We start from the raw sequence: 17,850 nt of genomic DNA, 5'->3' as shown, positions 1-17,850 counted from the left end.
CTCTCACAGAAGACAGCGCGCATCACTTCAAGCTCATCCAGAGGAGTAAACTGTACCATTTACCGATGAATGTGACTGTCTTTTTAAAAAGCCAGGCGACAGCACCTTTTCTACCTGTTGGCCAAGCGTGATCTGCTCTCCTGTGAACCAACCAACAGCTACTGACCACTGAATGGCTACTGTGTAACACACACAGTGAAAACTATCAAAGTGGAAGAGACAAAACTGGTTCTCCAGACTTAGTCTAGACCAGGAGAAAAAGGGACGCGGGTGAAAACAGCAGTGGAGAGAGTGTAACGAGCACAGGAGTCACTCCGGACTCCACGGGGCATGGCAGGGGGCGCTGGGCGCTGGAGCACGACCTAAGAATCAGTAGCTGTCCTGCGAGAAACATTCCCGCAGCCATATTCGCATAGTGCTTTCCCCAAAAGAACATTCTCTTAGGACTCATATCGAAGATCTGATTCTAAATTTGTTAGTCTTATCTTACTAGGTATTAACCGTCTGGTAAAGGAAAGATCATTGCTGGATCGCTTAGCTAATGCTGCAGGAAGCATTGTCTATTTATCTGGCAAAATGCTAATGTGTTAGCGTCATCTAGTTCCCCTCCTGGATTTTTCTCCCTCCCGCTTTGGCTGAACAGGACTCTAGCTGAGAACAATAACGTGACACTGGGCGGCAACACCCCACTGTGTGCACACTGCGCCCCCAGGCCATGCTCCTCACACGCGGGCTTCACGAACGCGGCTGCAGACGGGTCACCCAGAAGAACAACTCCCATCTTTCCTCGGTTACAGCAGAGAAGGTACTCAAAATGAAAGAAGAAAGGAAAAAGAAGGCTGGGATTTGATTACCAGTTGGCTTATTCTTATTATTAGTAGTAATATGTTCTTTTGTTTACCCATCAACCTAACCTACTTGGGTGCTCAAGTGAAAATAAGGGGCATCCGACACTATGGCAAAGAATAATTGTCAAAAGGTTAAAAACATGATCTCATAAAAATGTAAAATGAACATGTGGCCAAAGATTTTATTCAACTCATTAGTTCATGAGGGAAATGGCAGAAGACTGGATTCAAATGAGAACTGGAAGAGCCAGGCATTTATAACAATTTAACAAAAGAATGGAAGAATAAGGCTTCGAGGTCAGGTGTAAAACTAGTCAGTGGCCCACGGGGCCAAAATCCACAGCCTCTGAGGCTCTTTCTCACTGGACAGGAATTATTTGCCTAACTGGACAGGAACCTAAAAATTAACCTCTGCTCCTACTGAGTTGTCCAATAACCCAGTCGAAGGCCAGGCAGTCACAGGTACAAGCCAGGCAGAGCGCTGGAAGAACACTCAGTAACTTCTCATGTCCATTCCAAGTTTTGAATAATTTTTCTGACGCTCAGAAGAAACTCTCAAAAGGTAGTGGCAAAGGCCCAACATCATACCAGAATAGTTTTCGGGTCTTTATAATGCAGATGACATTGTACTAATTATAAAAGAACACTGTTAGAGTAGGTATTCATTCTCTAGTTTGAGGAAACACGATTTGATTTGTATAATGACAAGACTCAGAGAAATAGGGCACAAAAATGTCCCAGTGAATAGCAATGAGCACAGAGGTCATGGCGACCTCAGCACCCTGGAACCCAGCTGAGAATCAAAGGGCATTTAAGTCCAATTTTGGATTTAATTCTAACAGTCGCTCATCTAGAGAATGCTGGGCACATAATCACACATCAGCAGCGAGATGCCATTAGAGAGAAATACCTCATCCACCAGCACCTGGGCCATTTAGTACGTTAGCGCTATAAATCTCTGAAGGCATCAGTGTCTTATACAGCAAAGTCCTATAAATTATCTATACATAAGTGTCACTTATCAAAAATCCCAGTTTTTCAATAATCTATGCTTAAGAAAATATGCAAATACATAATTCGAAAATACATTTATGAAAAGTACTTTCAAATCTAAAAGCACTGCTATGTGAAGAGCTAACAAGTCCATTCAAGACCTCGTATTGGATGAATACTACGTGCCAGACACCTTATGTGGCCCCGAGCTGTCCTAACAGGAATCAGATGCTGTTCCTGCTTTCCTAAAGCTTATAACATGTAGGGGAGATATCTTTGCTCAGATATTTAATACAGGAAAGTCTGAATGAAGTGGCAGTGTACAGGTGAGAACACACGGGAAAGGACAGGTGACTCAGACATGAGTTAGAGCAAATCAGAGAAGACTTTATGGAGGAAGGGACATTTGAGTTGGGCCTTGAAGGGCTCAATATTCATTTGAATGGAAAATTCTCTAAAAGCAATGACTGTAAATAAATGAAGGGTTGCTACAATATTTCTTCTCAAAATGACTCCAATTATGTAGAAAAAATATATGTGATACTATCGACAAACCGAATATATGTGATACTATGACAAACCGAGATATCAATATTAAGAAAAGCAGACCTATATTGTGGACAAGTCACAAAAGGAATAGAAAATGGCCAATGAGCATCCAAAATTATATGTGATCCTATAATAAGAAATGCAAAGTAAAATGAGATACCGTTTTGCACAGAGCAGAATGACAAAAATTAAAGAGAGGGAGGATATTCATGACTGGCAAATGCATAACCTAGATCGCTCACGTACAGTTACAAGGAATTTGCACTTGTATAACTGTTCTTTTATTTTTTTATTATTTTTTTTTTTAGGTGAGGCAACCCTTGGTTGACCTCACAGATTGCAAGGACCTTGTCAGCTTACAATCCCTTATTTTTAACTTTTTACGCCTACAGCACCCGGTCTTCCTAGGTGGTCTCCCATCCAAGTACTAACCAGGCCCGACTCTGCTGAGCTTGTTCCTTTATTTTTATTTTATTTTTCCCCTCCTCCCTCCATAACCTTTCTTTTAGAAATGCATTTCCACCGTGAAGAATTTATCCTATGAAAATATTTAGACCGTAGTGCAAAGATTACATCTATATGAATGTCCTCAAAACACTTAAAACAATTTTTAAAAGGAAAAAACAAAGAAAGAAATATCCAACAATCGAGGATTGCTTAAATTATGGATCCAGGAAATATCATGTGGCGTTAAAAACTGTAATCACATAAAATTTAATGGTGTAAAAAACATCACAAAATATTAAGTGAGAAAAAAGCCATTATAAAACTCTGTCAGCTGGTACGATCCCAGTTTTGATTTAAAAAACAAAAGAATAAGAGGATCTTTGTTTTTCCGTTTTTTCCCAGACTGTACCTTCGGGTCTCATCTCCCACATTTAACCTTCGTCTAGTTCTAAGTCAATACACTTTTTTCCTTACGCAGAACTCTGTAATCAACTAGCGAAACATTTATATTTTAAGTATTATAACGCTTAAGAATATGTGAAAGGATACATATGAATAAAGTTAATATAACTTTTAATTTTCTTCATTTTGTAAAATGCCTGCAATAAACAGGTATTACCTTAAAATCAGAGTATCAAAAAAAAATTACAAAAATGCAAAAAATGATTCTCCTTTAAGTAGCAATAACACTTCTAGGAATTTAGTCTGAAGAATTAATTATAGGTATACAGAAAAATGTTTGTATAAGCACTGTCTTAGGCCACGTTCCCCAGAAAAAAAGCAGGAGGCGGAGCCGACATGCTGATAACTTGTTGGGGCGGAGCAGAAGGGCACAGCCTGTGGGCACTGGGAGCCTGGCACAGCATCTCCACAGGCCAGCTGGTGCCACAGGAGTCCTCAGTGGGTTCATGGAAAGTGCTGCGTGGAGGAGCAGTCCACCCATGGGGAGGGAGAGAATCACCCACAGGACGCCTACATTACGAGTTGTCACCAGCCTCTCCAGGCAGTTACTGGGGAAGCCAGCGGGCAGGCACCCAGATGGCCCGTCACTGCCCTTGGCGCATGGGGGTCCCTGAGCTGGAGGCTGTGGCGGCAGCTGTGACTGGGTCTACAGCCACGGGATAGCACGAGCCGTTGCTGGTGTTGCTCGAGTGCAGAGGGCAAGTGGCTGAGGGGAGACCGTGTGTGTGTGTGTGTGTGTGAGAACTAGGCACGGCCATGCGGACTTCAGTTAGCAGAGTGTGACACAGCCCCTCGCACCACTCCCATCCAGTCACATCCCCCTAAGGTGTCCCATCTCCTATGAGAACAGGACGCCCTCACTTCACAGGAGGACATGAGAGCGTGACCCCAACGGGAGAGGCCAGTGGCCAGCCATCTCTGTGATGCAAACCAGGACGCAGCCTCTGCTGCTGTAGCTGGCTCTCGATTTTAACTCGAATTGGTCTTATTTCCTCTCCCACTGGTTATTCCAGATCGTCCTGCCTCAGCCAAGCATTCTGGCTGCTCTGGTTTGCTTGCCTGCTGGGGCCTGAGCCCGTCACTGCCCCTGCTCTTGCTGGGCCACGGCTGCTTCAAACGCTCATCTACCTGTAGCAGGCAGGCCTCACCAGAGCCTCACCTTACCAGAGAAAGTCCATCGCCTCATTTTACACGAGAAAGGCACACCTCTCACCCACACCTAATCTCATTATGATATGCTGCTCCTGGGTATAGAATCTTTTGAGGCACTCCCCTCCCTAACCCACTCCCCAACACACACACAAAGCGAGGTGGGGGCAGGAGTGGGGATCAATCTGAAACACTGGTGTCTGTGAGGGTTCCTTTAATCAAAGAAACAGAAACCCACAGCAGGGGTTCATGCTTCCCCTCTTTTTCATTAAGGGTGAGATATCTCCACTGGGTCAGTGGAGAAGACAGTTCTTTTAATGACCTCTCTAGCATCTTTGATGACCTAGAAAAATGCATAACTTCTGAAGAACACCACTGAGTAGAGGCATCAGTTAAAAATACTGAAGGCAGCAGAGGCTTACACTTCACATGAGCAATAAACTGGCAAGGTTTGGTGACCTTATATATCGACCTACCTACCCATCCATCTGCCCGCCCGATGATGAGCATGTTCCAGATCTGTAAACATCATTCTAGAAAACACCGACCCATTGCACGGCGCATTTTCAGAGCTCTGAATGTTGGGAACAGACTTACTCGGCACACTCACGTCACTTGCCTCTGTGGCGTATTTTGCGTCACTCCAAGAGCGAGGCGGGAGAATCCCCGTGCTGACTTCCGGCAGATGAACTTCCCCACCTCGAAGGAAAGAAACAGACACTCACAACTCACAGTAAGTGAATGTCTTATGTTAACGTTATAGTTTCACCAAGTTGAATTTTAAAGTCTGTATTTATTTTTAAACTGAGGCAACTTTTTTCTCATGCAACTGACTAATGCTGTTCATTTATTTAGTGCTACTATGCACTTATTATATTTAAAATTGATTTTCAGACCTTAATAAGAAATCCATTTCCAACACATTTTACTTTGTGTTACCCATTATTTATGAATTTTTGAATTATTTAGATTGTGGCCAATTGTGTTTTACCTTAATACTTAAAGCCTTAAGGTAACAGGAGAAAATAGTTGCTAATTTAAATGTCTGTGCATATTTTTGTTGCAGACAGATGTGATCAGGCCAAGAAAGTCAGTAAAGAAGTTTCAAATATACAAAGTATATTAAATCAAAATTCTGTAGAAGGGAATGGAAATAAAAATTTAAAAAACTAGTAATAATATACTATACAAGCTTTACTTTTTAATATGTATTTTTAATTTTAAAATTGTGGTCAAATATACGTAACATAAAATTTACCATCTTAATCTTTTTTTTTTTTATGCCTACAGCACCTGGTCTTCCTATGTGGTCTCCTACCCAAGTACTAACCAGGCCCAACCCTGCTTAGCTTCAAAGATCAGACGTTCAGGGTGGCATGGCCGTAGACGTAATCATTTTTAAATGTGCATTTTAGTGGTGTTAAGTACATTCACACTACTGTGCAACCAACCTCCAGAAGTCATCTTGCAAAACTGGAACTCTGTCCCTATTAAATAACTGCCCATGCCCACCCTCCAGCCCCTGGCAGCCACGCTTCTACTTTCTACTTTCATCATAAGTGGAATCATATAGTATTAATATAAGCTTTACTTTTGTATTTTAAAAAATGGGTGGTATCAAGTTGCTATGATATGTACATTTCATTGGATAAATTTACTAAATGTTTTATACTGAAATGTTAATATGTCAGAAATCAAACCTTTTACCAATATCTGAATGTTGATTCAAAAGATGTAAGGTGATACATAATTTTCAAATTTCCTTTAGGGAGTATATAGTTAGAAAAGAAGCCCAATTGTCCTAATCTGGTCTTTTTGTTTTATACGGAAGAGATGAAATGATCTCCATAGTCACAGACTTAGTTGGCTGGAGTGGGTCAGAAAGCATCTCAGACTCCTGACACCTGAGATCTCCTTCCAATCACAGATCCTGTTGTCCATACATTTTACATTTTTCAATTTTAAACATACAATTCACATATAATCTTATGTGCAATTATTCTTGTATAGTCAAGAATCCTTTGAAATAAAAAAAATGCCCTATATCTCTGTTTCTACAGTGAACCCGCATTTGGGGACACAGTAAGATGAAGCGTCTCACCCTGTAAGGGACTGGTGCAGCAATAAGGACTGATAGAGGCCGGGGAGGCCTCGGAGGTCATCTAGTCAGAAGAATACAGAAGAATGAACTAAGGCGCAATGAACAAAACTGCCCTCAAAGAGCCTTCTGGAAATTCTGAACCATATTTGAAATGTAAAGACATGAATTATGTGACTACCAATAAATATTTCCTAATCTTTTAAAAGAGATCCTTTAAGAAACTTCAAAATAAATTAATGGAATCTAATAATTTAAAGCTCAAGTGCTGTTATTTCTACAAGATCTTGGATTATATGTTCATTTGTTCATTGGAAGAAAAATCACATTTTCATTTCTTATATTTTATTTATGTTAGAGAAGGCACTTCAATATTAATTCAAATATCTATCCATTAAATGCAAAAATGTTAATGTAATATTAAAAATGAAATTTAAATGGAAGCAAGGGAATATCACATTAAGGTTCCCATGGCAACTCTCACTACACTTTTCGGCTTCTGAATTGTAATACGGTCATTTATTACAGGCTCATACAAAATACGATTTTGAAGATGTATAGGTTAATTCATGTCAATTCAAGACTTCAGTTGCAACGTAATAGAATACAACATAATATAATACATTGGGCTAAGAATACCCTAAATATTAATCCATATTCTTAATTTAGACATATCTACATAAAACAGATGCAAACTTCCCAAATTGAATGATTTGTTAGCACTCACACAAATCATACCATTTGCAGTTCCCATCATGGCTGAAATCTGAACCTTATGTTATTGACATACTAATATAAGTACGGCCAAGTGCCTCTCTAGTTTAACAAGAGTTTGAAATTGCAGATTACAAATTTCGCCAGATGGAAATTCATTATCAAACAAGTCAAAAGTCCAGGAACTGAGTTATGCAAGCGACGAGACGTTTCTGCCCAACGTCTTTGTCTCCGGCTCTTTTTGCTACGACCTTCGGCAGTATATATTTACGTACTGAAAACTGAAAAAAGCAAACATCCTTTAACCAAGCAACATCTCTTTATTTATCTAAGGAAGGAATTGGACTACATAAAGCTATATGTATGAGAATTTAAAAGAAAATATAATCTAAACATCCAACAGGGGTGGTGGAAGCGGACTACGGTATAGAGAGCTTTGGGAATGATTAGGTCAGTGTATTCTGATGTGGAAGGGTGTCCACAGCACATTAAGGACACAAAGCAAGTATAAAACAGTATGGACAGTAAGCGGAGGGAAAAAAAAGAACAAAGCAAAACAAAAAGGCAAAACACCACCTGAAAAAAACGTGTGTATGTGTGTAGAGAATAGTCTAGAATGATAGACTCCAAATGCTACCGGGAGAGATCTCTGGACGGTAGGATGATGGCTGACTTATTTCTTTAGTTTATTTTTCCCAACGAGTGGCTATAATTAGAAAATCAGGTCTAAGACATACACAAATTATGGAATACCTGTTGTTACAGGTGTGAAGATATTTATATTCTCCCCCACTGAAAGTAGGGGTATAAATTGGTATAAACCTTCTTTTGATAACGTGATAAGGTGAGGAAGTTGCAGCAAATGTAATTCTAAAATCTATTTATTAAAACTAAACATGGAAATTTGAAGTCACTTAAATATCAAGAATTAGTTAAATCATTACATATCTGTGAGGGAATACGCTACAGCCATTAGGTATCACATTGTAGGATATTTCTCTGGGAGATACTATCGATAATGTCGGGTCAGGACGCTGCTAAGCTGCCATAGAAAAGCCTGAATCAGCTTAAACTATAACGTTTCTGGATAACCACGGCCGTTGAACATACCCATGAACCTCTAATTCTTCCTGAAACCTGACAGAAGAAGTGGGAAAAGTACAAACCCATAAACACAAAGAAAGGGGGAGAGGAAACAATAGCGACATAATTTTTGAAGCTAGAAAGCTGGTGGATGGGGTGGGTCCGTGGACCAACGAGAAGAGCAGCTCAGCAACAGGCTGACTTACCCATCAGAACTCAGAAAATGCTAAAGGGCTGGGCACGTCTGGACAGCGAGGATGGAGTGAAAGAATTTACACGAGAAAAGAGAACCCAGGCCCCCTAAGAAACCAAACCTCACCTGCAGTGTTGAGAGACTAGTGTCTACACACCCAGATATCAAACGTTTACAAAACGCTGTGGCCAAAGCACCCAATTCATATGTTTGTGTGTGTTATGATTATTGTAATATGAGTTACAAGGTATGTTAAAATGAACTTTAATGAATTGATTGGAAAACTCCCAAATCTTTCGGCTGCCCCCTTCCTCTTCTTTCTAATTTTTACAGGTTTAGGCTTGCTTTGTTTTGAATCTTATTTTAAAAAGAATCTCCACATATAAAATGATAAGTGACTATTCATAGCAGCGTTGTTCATCATAGCGCCGAACTGGACACAAACCAAATGTCTGTCAGCCGATGAATGGATTTTTAAGGAATATATTCCCATAACCGAATATTATATGACAATAAAAAAGGAATAAAGTACTGACACATGCTGCAACATGGAAGGATCTTGAAAACATTATGCTAAATGAAAGCCAGTCACAGAGGACCACACATTGTATGATTCCATTTATATCCAATGTCCAAAACAGGCCAATGCACAGAGACAGAAAGCAGGTTAGCGTTTGCTGGGAGCTGGGGAGGGGGTTACGGAGAGTGACTGCAAACGGGTACAGGCTTTCTTTTGGGGATGGAAATTTTCTGAAATAGTCGCACAATTCTGAATATACAAAAACCTCAAGTGTGTATTTTCAAGGGGTGAATTTTATGGTATGTGAATTATATCTCAACAAAGCTATCAAAAAAAGGTGTCACGATGAATGTATTCTTTGACAATCTTTGAAGAAAACCCCACATCGTTTCTAAGATGCATCTCGCAGTAGTGCCTTCGTCTTTAATGCTGTCGAGTGCTTCTCTGTATGAATATACCACGTTTGTCCACTCTATGGAAAACGGGTGTTGTAGTTGATTCTGGCTTTTGCTGTTACAAACAATGCTATTATAAATATGTTCGTACATCTCTCCTGATGCATATAAGCAAGAATTTCTCAAAGACACACACCGACCGGTTTAAAGGTGCACGTGTGGTTAACGCCATGAACTAACCCCAAACCCGTTTCCCAGTGCTGTAGCGCTGTGGTTCCCTCCGGCCTCCAGGGCTGAGCCAAAGTTCACTCTGTTACGCGTCTTCTTCAGTACCCCTGGAACTGTCCCCCTCTAAGGTGCTGTCATCCACATCATTTCGACATTTTATTGAGATCTGAATTTGTATTTCCAATTGCAGTGAGATCGAACCTCATTGCAGGATTTCTCTCCATTCCTGTTTCTTCTGTGAAATGCCTCGAATGCTGTGCCCATTTTTCTATCTGTTCATTTTTCCTTATTGATTTGTATGTATAAATATACACATATAAAAATATATATGTGCATTATCTAATTTTAGGGTTTGTTTTGGATATTAAACATTTGTTCACATGAACTGCAAATACACTTTCAGTTTGCAACTTTTCACTTTATTTACTGTATCTTTTGGTGAATAAAAATTCAAAGTTTTAATGTCAATTTTTTTCCCATTATGATTATTGCTTTTGGTGTCTGTTTGTAGTACTTCTCTACCCTAAAGTCACAAATAAATTCTCACATGCAGTCTTCTGTAGTTTTTAAGGTTTTGCTTTTACATTTATGTCTTAAACCAGAGAAATACATTTTTAAAAATACATGTTGAGGAAAGCTAGTTGCAGATTTTCCACCTGTACTGCTGTCCGTCTTCGCTGCAATGATTTGAACGTTCGTCCTGTCCACGATTCGCTACTTCTGGCATGTAGGAAGCTCTGCACGTGCGGGTTTGTGCTGGGGCTCTGGTCTGTTCTGTCAATCCTTCTACCAATCACATAGCGTCTTCATCACTGTAGGTACACAGCTCCCCACGTAACAGGTGAGTCCGCGCCTCGGTCTGTGAGAGCGCAGAGCAGCCTTGGAGGTGCGTTGCTCGGGTCTCCCGTTGAGAGCAAGTCTGCCGCAGCGGGTGCAGTCGCCCGGCAGCCTCCAGCTTCACTTCACCTTCTGCACCTGCTGTAGCATGTGAGTGGAGGCCACGCTCTGTCCAGGCAGCGGCCAGTGTCCAGGCGAGGCCTGGCCACCTCTGCCCAAGGGGGAACCTCTAGCCTTTGCACTGGAGCCCTGCTGGTCAGGCCGAGATTTTCTCTTAGCTGTGCTGCCAGTCCGAGGTGCTCCGGGCCAATCCTCCCTCCTTCCTCCGTCTTCACGTCAGACCTGCATCACAGTCTGAAGGCTTTCCCTGACGAATCCCGCGCCCTCTCTCACATCTGACACTTCTAACCTCCTGGAAGATCTGAGCTGCTACAAAGGTCTTGGCTACTACTCTTGGTTCCTTGCTCTATTAAATTTAAGACTCAGATTGCCAAGTGGCAACTTGAAGCAAAACAAAAATATATTTTTGGGATTTTTAACTTTTTCTGCATTGTCGATATCATCTTAACTTTTTCTCCTTTAATCTAGTTTTTGTGGCAAATTACACTGATTGATTTTCTAATGCTAAAGCAACCTGTGCTCCTGGGACAAATCCAACATGGCTATGATGTAGTATCCTGTTTAGGTTTTGTTGAATTGCTGACATTTTTGCATATATATTCCTCAGTAAAAATGGCTTATAATGTCCCTTCTTATAATGCCTCTACCCAATTTTAGCATCAAAGCGTTAGTAGCCCGATAAAATGAAGTCTCATCCTCTTTTTCTATTCACTGAAAGAGTTCATGTCAAGTTCTTTTTTCGCTGTTTGATGGAACTCATTGGTGAAGCCATCACAGCCCGCAACTTTTTTAGATCTTAAATTTCTGATTCAATTTCTTTAATAGGGTTGGCTTTAGCTCAAGTGTTTACTTCATCATTATGGCATACTAGTAGTCCGTAACGATTTCTTTAATAGTTACAAACTATCCAGGTTTTTTAAATGCCTTTTCTGCTGGTTTTAATAAACTCTAATTTTCTCTTAATTTGCTCACTTTATCATTTTTCAAAAATTTAGGGCATAAAGCTATTCTTAAAATCTTTTAAAGATCGGTACAATCTGTAATGGTGTCTCTTTTTTCGTTTCTGAATTTGGTCATTTGGCCTTTTTTTCTTTTGTCTTCATATAGCCAGGGGGTTATTGATTTTATTAGCTATTTCAAAGAACCAACAATTGGTTGTCTTGTTTTCCATTTTATTAATTTACGCTTTTATTATTAAATTCTTCTATTTAGGGAGGGGGGGTTAAATTTGCTCATTACCTTTAAGTAAATTCTTACTTAGCTCATTTTTTTTAGCCTTCTGTTTTATCTAATAATATAAGGGTTTAAGGATATGAATTTCCCCTATGCATTGTTTTAACCATACTCAAATTCGATATTTCATTAGAGTTCAAAAGATTTTCTAATTTCCATTGTGATAGCTTTAATCCTTGTTTCGTTTTGAAGTTTTTCCTTCTGAAATATGTAGATTTTTTTTTTTTTTACTGATTTCTGGTTTAATTGTATTGTCACTGGAAAACTTACTGTGATTTCGATCCATTTGTTGACACAGCTTTATGGCCCAGTTTACGGTGACTAAAAAATGTTATAAGCATGCTAGAAAATCATGTATTCTGCACTTGATGAGTGGTGTGATGTTTGTTGATTATGCTGTCTATCTTCAGTATCCTTACTAATTTTGTTTACTTCTATCAACTACTCAGGTGTTAAATCTTCAACCATGATTCTGAACTTATCTATTCTGCTTATATTTCCGTAAACTTTATATCATCCTGGTGCACTGAAAGTTTTATCAATTGTTTTTGATCTTTACTATTAGTAAAAATACCTCTGGCTTCTTAATATCTTGTCTGATACTATTACACATATGCTAGCCTTCTCTTGATGTTTAATGGACCTTTTTTCATTTTAATTTTTCAATTAGAGTTGGCATTCAATATTTTTTATATTAGACTTTTTTCATCTCCTTAATATCATTTCCTGTATTATGTCTAGATGTCTCTTTAAAATAGCATCTTATCATGTCCTTTCAATGTGTCCTGCTTGTATTACATTCTTTTTTCTCTTTAGATTTAAAAAATCATCTCATTTTCTTTTTATTTACTTTAAAGTTATACCTCTTGTTTCTATTCTTTAGTTATTCTAGAAATCATAAGATGCAACCTCTTTATCAATGACTAATGTTAACAGATACCTTTTCTTCTCCCAGACAACGTAAGGACCTTAGAAGAGCAGTCCCCAACCTTCCTGGCACCAGGGACCGGTGCTCCTATGAGAACCTAATGCCTGATGATCTGAGGCGGAGCTGAGGTGGTGATGCCAGTGCTGGGGAGCAGATACAGATGAAGCTTTGCTCCCTCGCCCACCGATCACCTCCTGCCGGAGCAGCTGCAGATACAGATGAAGCTTTGCTCCCTCGCCCACCAATCACCTCCTGCCATGCGGCCCCATTCCTAACAGGCCACGGACCGGTACTGGCTGCAGGATGGGGTTTGGGGACCCCTGCAAAACACTTACTCCGTTTACCTACATTCCCAACTCATGTTGTTCTTCCCATGTATTCTAAATCTGTACCAGCTGTATTTGTGGGTGTCTGTTTGGTGGGGCGGGTCATTTGTTTCTGCAGCTTTTCACTCAGAGACTGGTCATTTTGTGAGTCAGGTTACCTTAGAATGTTATTTTGGACACTGCATTTGAAAATTCACTTTTAGAAATAATTTGAGGCCTAGGATGATATTGTCATCCTCCAGAGATTGTTTTGGTAGAGACATGGGGACACCAAAAGTCTGAGATCACTTTACATAATACACCCGTCACTCAGATTTAAGTCATCGATGTTTTGCCATTCCTATTTCAGCTATACTTACCACTTCCAAAAAATTTTAAATACATTTTTTAAATGAGTTTTTAAGGCTTGTGATTTTCTGAGCCACCCACATAAGGAGAGGCCAAGCTACCATCTGTGCAAGGGCTGGTTTACTTCAGCTGCACCCTTAACACTAAGGCACCACCATTCAGGGTCCTGGTGAAAGTGGTTTACTAACAGTGACACCAAGAAAAGCATGCTCTCTGCTGTGACACGTGGATTTCCTTTCTTTTCTGTATCTTGACCTAGTAATTCTTCATTAGCTGGTTAGCTCTTTGACACTTCAAATATTTGTATTTTATTCAGTTCTTTTGTTTGTTTTTACTTTTACCGGCTGAGTTTGTTTAAATTACATATCCTGTTATTACTGGAAGTCCCCCTAAATGACTGTGGGGAGAGTTCAAATTACTGATTCAAGTCTTGTAATGATTATAGTATTTTCATTTTCTATTTCATTAGATCATTTTGGTAAGATATGTTCATTGTCTCAGTTTTCAAATTTATTGATATAAGGTTAATTTTTTTTTCTCAAATCTGTTTCATTTATAATTATGTCCTCTTGGTCATTCTTAAAACTGTTTATTTGAGCTCTTTCTCTTCTTGATCACTGGTTTTGCTGTTCCTATTTCGTTTTCTATTTCATTAATTTCTACTCTGTTTTTCTGTCTTTTGAGTTTGTTTTTCTAACTTAAGTTATATGTTGGCACTTTCCCATTTCAAATATGATTTCTTATTTGACCTACTGATTATTTAGAAATTTAAATTTTTTCTAAATTTAGAACCTTTTTAGTTATCCTTTTTGTTGTTGTCTTCTGGTCAAGGGAAATAATTTCCATGGTATTGATTCTTTGAAATTTGATGTTTTTTCATAGCATGTGATCAATTTTCATAAATTTTCCTTTTGTGTTTAAAGAGTATGGATTCTTATTCCATATGCAGAGTTCTACATATGTTCATTAGATCATGTTTGTTCTGACTAGGTCTTTAACTGATTTTAACTACTTGGTCTCCCAGGTTTATTAAAATATCTACCACAATGGTAACGTGGTCAAATGCTCTGTGTAGCTCTCTAAATTTTTGCTTTATATTTTTTGAAATTATCTTACTAAGGACGTATAAACTTAAAGGATGAATCAAACCTTTGATCACTGTGTGGCGATCTTTGTTCAAACAGAATATATTACTATAAAGTCCACTTACACAGCTACAGGAGCTTCTTTTGGGTATCTCTCTGGCATCTCTTGGCTCGCAAAATTTCTGTATCTTTGTTTTAGATGCATTTCTGTAAAAAGCATATAGTAGATTCTGAAAAATCTAATGACCCAAGACTTTTTGCAGGAGCTCAATCTATTTACAATTGGAATTATCTCTACCATATTAAGTGCTTATCTGTCCCGTCCACTTTCTCTCCTGTGTCTTCGTTCTTTTCTTTTTTTTTTTTTTTCCGTATTTCCCTTTTGCCTCCTTAACATATAGTACTGGTACGTGCACTGTTTCTTTTAAAGGCAAGTTCATACTTAATCAAGTCTAAAGTTGGTCCAATCTTTACTCTTTTTCAGAATAATACAAGATCATTAGACTGATTATCATTTCAAGTATCAACCTTAAAGCATCAGACTCATAGCGAATTGGTTATCTAGAATTTTTACTTTATATTGTTTTCCTCCAGCAAATTAGACATTATTGTTTTATATTATCAATATTTCTTTAGGTTTACTCAAATACTTACTATTTTGTTTACTATTACTTCTTACATCGCAGACGTTCTGGGATAATTTTCCTCTACCTTGAAGTATATCTTTTAGAAGTTCCTTTAGTGAGGCAGTTTTGGTGATAAATTCTCCATTTTTTTTCCATCAGAAAACGTCTTAATTTCACCCTCATTCTTAGATAATCCATAGAGCAGAGCAGTCTGAATCAAAAATTTTGGAATGGTATTAATAATACAGCATTTGATAATTAAAAGCTGAAAACTTCATACATACAAAGAAGTGATAAGGTAAGCACTACCTTAATTTTGTGTTGCATTTATCAAATGAGTGTCTGAAATACCTTTCATACGCATTTTCAACTAGATTCTCACAATTATCCTGAAAAGTTTAAGAAAAGCATTTTATGATACCCATTTCTTCTTTTTAATAGTCAAATAGGTTAAATTTTCTAAGATTTGTAATCACTCTCATTATTCTTTTGGTTTTATCCAGCTTCCCTGCTATCTGCTACTACGTAACTTAGGGTGTGCTGCTTCAGTCTTTCTTGGTAAGCCTGATTCCTTTCACGAGTATTAAAATTTCTGTAGTGTTCAAGAAATCCCATTGGTATAATTTTTAGTTTAAAAGAATTTTTTATTAACCAGGATTCTTAATCCCTTCCAGCATGTCAGATAACAAATCTTTTTAAGATAACCAAGTCTTTGGTCTGACACATTAATATATAATTGATCATTTAAGTTAATATAAAAGTTCATTATTTTTTAATCATGTTCCAGAAGAATAAGTTATAAATCTGTGAATAACAGTCCATTAAATTAACAGTTCACTTCTACAGAGGAGAAATGAAAAATCCTGTCATATCCAAGGCTAAAATTCTGCTAAGAGTTGCAAAGTTTTCATATGTCTGTAACACATACACACACACACACACACTCACACACACACTCACGGCAGAGCTTGATAGGAAAGGTAACTGAATTGTCATATCTTTTCTTAACAGCTAAAAGAAGTACTCTAGAGTAGAGCAAAAGACTTTCAATCTTAATGATCATACTCTCTTATTAGGGGGAAAAATAAGTATATTCTCCCAAAATACATATATTTACAAATTATGCATGACATGTATTGTACATAAGAAAATATACAAAAATATACATTGAAAAAGGATGAACTATTGATAAATATCTACTATTTTAAATCATATTAATGGCCAAACATGATTTACTGAGGGCACGTAGGTGCGTGGATGTTTCGTGATGTGATCCAGTGTAATTTAACCTGATTACCAACTGGACTGCCATCATTTTTAAGTATCTCACAATGTGGCTGCAGAGCAAATGGTGGGCCTAGAAGGGCTGTCAGTCTGATGACTTTTTAGTGCCTGCTGACAGTTTGCTGCCCCCTCACCCTGTAACAAAAAATAGTTCCTAGACAGGATTTGTCATTCATTAGGGAGACAATCCCAGGAGGCCCCCTAAGAGAGTGGGGAAGTGAGGGGGAAGGATGGAAGGCAATAAACAGTATGTTAATGAACAGATTATTGCTTTCAGCAACTGGGAATCAATCCTACTGGGGCCACTCTGAGAAATAACTCTGTGTCTTCTTCTGAGGAATGAGAAAGCTAGAGTATTTACAACCCAGTCCTGACCTTCACTGGTTAAGGATGGCCCATCCTGGCCCGCACACAGGACACCTTCAGAAGACCTCGGGTTTGGTAAACTTTAGGTGAGCTACAGGAGGCAGATGTAGCATATGCTACATTTGTAATGCCTGCATTATAAAGATTATCTTCAATCTTGGTTTCTTTGCAGGATTCTTTTTAAGACCATAAGAGAATATTTGTTATATGAGTAAATCTGGAGTTGACAGCTTTAACAGGTAACATAAATGAACACACCCACAAGAATGCCACTGTCAAGTCTTCCCACTTTCCCCACAAACGTGTGACAGAAGACAACATGGCATGCAGACTGAATGAGCGCCAGGGTCAATCTGAATATCAAATGCTGATATAATCTTTTCGTGGATTCGAACGTATAAACAGAAATTCTAACGCTGTCCTCCACCACAGCACAGCACCTCTGTGCCCTGTGCGCTGCGTGCTCCCCGTTCTGGCCATCGCTGGGTCAAAGCACACCAAGCCTCGTCCAACTCTCAGCTGGAAACGATTCACTTCAGAGAGTGTGCAGACTACTCTAAATGAGTGAGAAAATGCCAGTAACCTACTGTTCTAATATACTTTTAGTTTTAGCATCTATCAATTAGCAGGGAGGTGACAGCAATTTCAAAACACTCTTCAAAGAATTCCTTGAATGGGTATCTCAATTCCCTGTGTTTTGAAAATTATACAGAAACCCAACTGTAATGCAACTCCATCCTGGAATTCAGTGTAACTAACTCAGATTAAAATGCTCTGACTTTCCATAATTCTTCGTGTGAAAGGCAAACGGGCAGGTTCCTTGTTTTCATCCCCTTTATAGAAACAACCGCTCTACAGAAATACTGTCCCCAGTCACAGCTTCCTACAGGAGCTACGTAGGAGAACCTGGAAATGCACTGAAACTTCTTTAAGCAGTAAGTATGTCACTGAGTCACGGAAATGTGGTGCGAAGTTATAAAAGTCTATTTTATTTGGGCTGAAATATGTAGATTATTTA

General features: G+C 38.8%; 1 long non-coding RNA gene and 1 pseudogene across 1 annotated transcript in view; both read right to left on the bottom strand.

The window, feature by feature from the left end:
- The window catches only part of LOC112469937, a 99,227-nt gene extending 81,377 nt beyond the window's left edge, over positions 1-17,850 (bottom strand). Inside the window, exons 1-4 of the long non-coding RNA XR_003042771.1 lie at positions 16,842-17,850; positions 15,211-15,393; positions 14,682-14,763; positions 5,046-5,147 (exon numbers count right to left, since the gene is read on the bottom strand). This is a non-coding gene — a long non-coding RNA (uncharacterized LOC112469937). The remainder of the gene's footprint in view (positions 1-5,045; positions 5,148-14,681; positions 14,764-15,210; positions 15,394-16,841) is intronic.
- On the bottom strand, positions 5,730-5,836 carry LOC112469994 (annotated as a pseudogene).

Source organism: Pteropus alecto, unplaced genomic scaffold (genome assembly GCF_000325575.1).
Source record: "Pteropus alecto unplaced genomic scaffold, ASM32557v1 scaffold48, whole genome shotgun sequence".
Classification (NCBI taxonomy): domain Eukaryota; kingdom Metazoa; phylum Chordata; class Mammalia; order Chiroptera; family Pteropodidae; genus Pteropus; species Pteropus alecto.
This window is presented reverse-complemented; position numbering and strand designations above follow the sequence as displayed.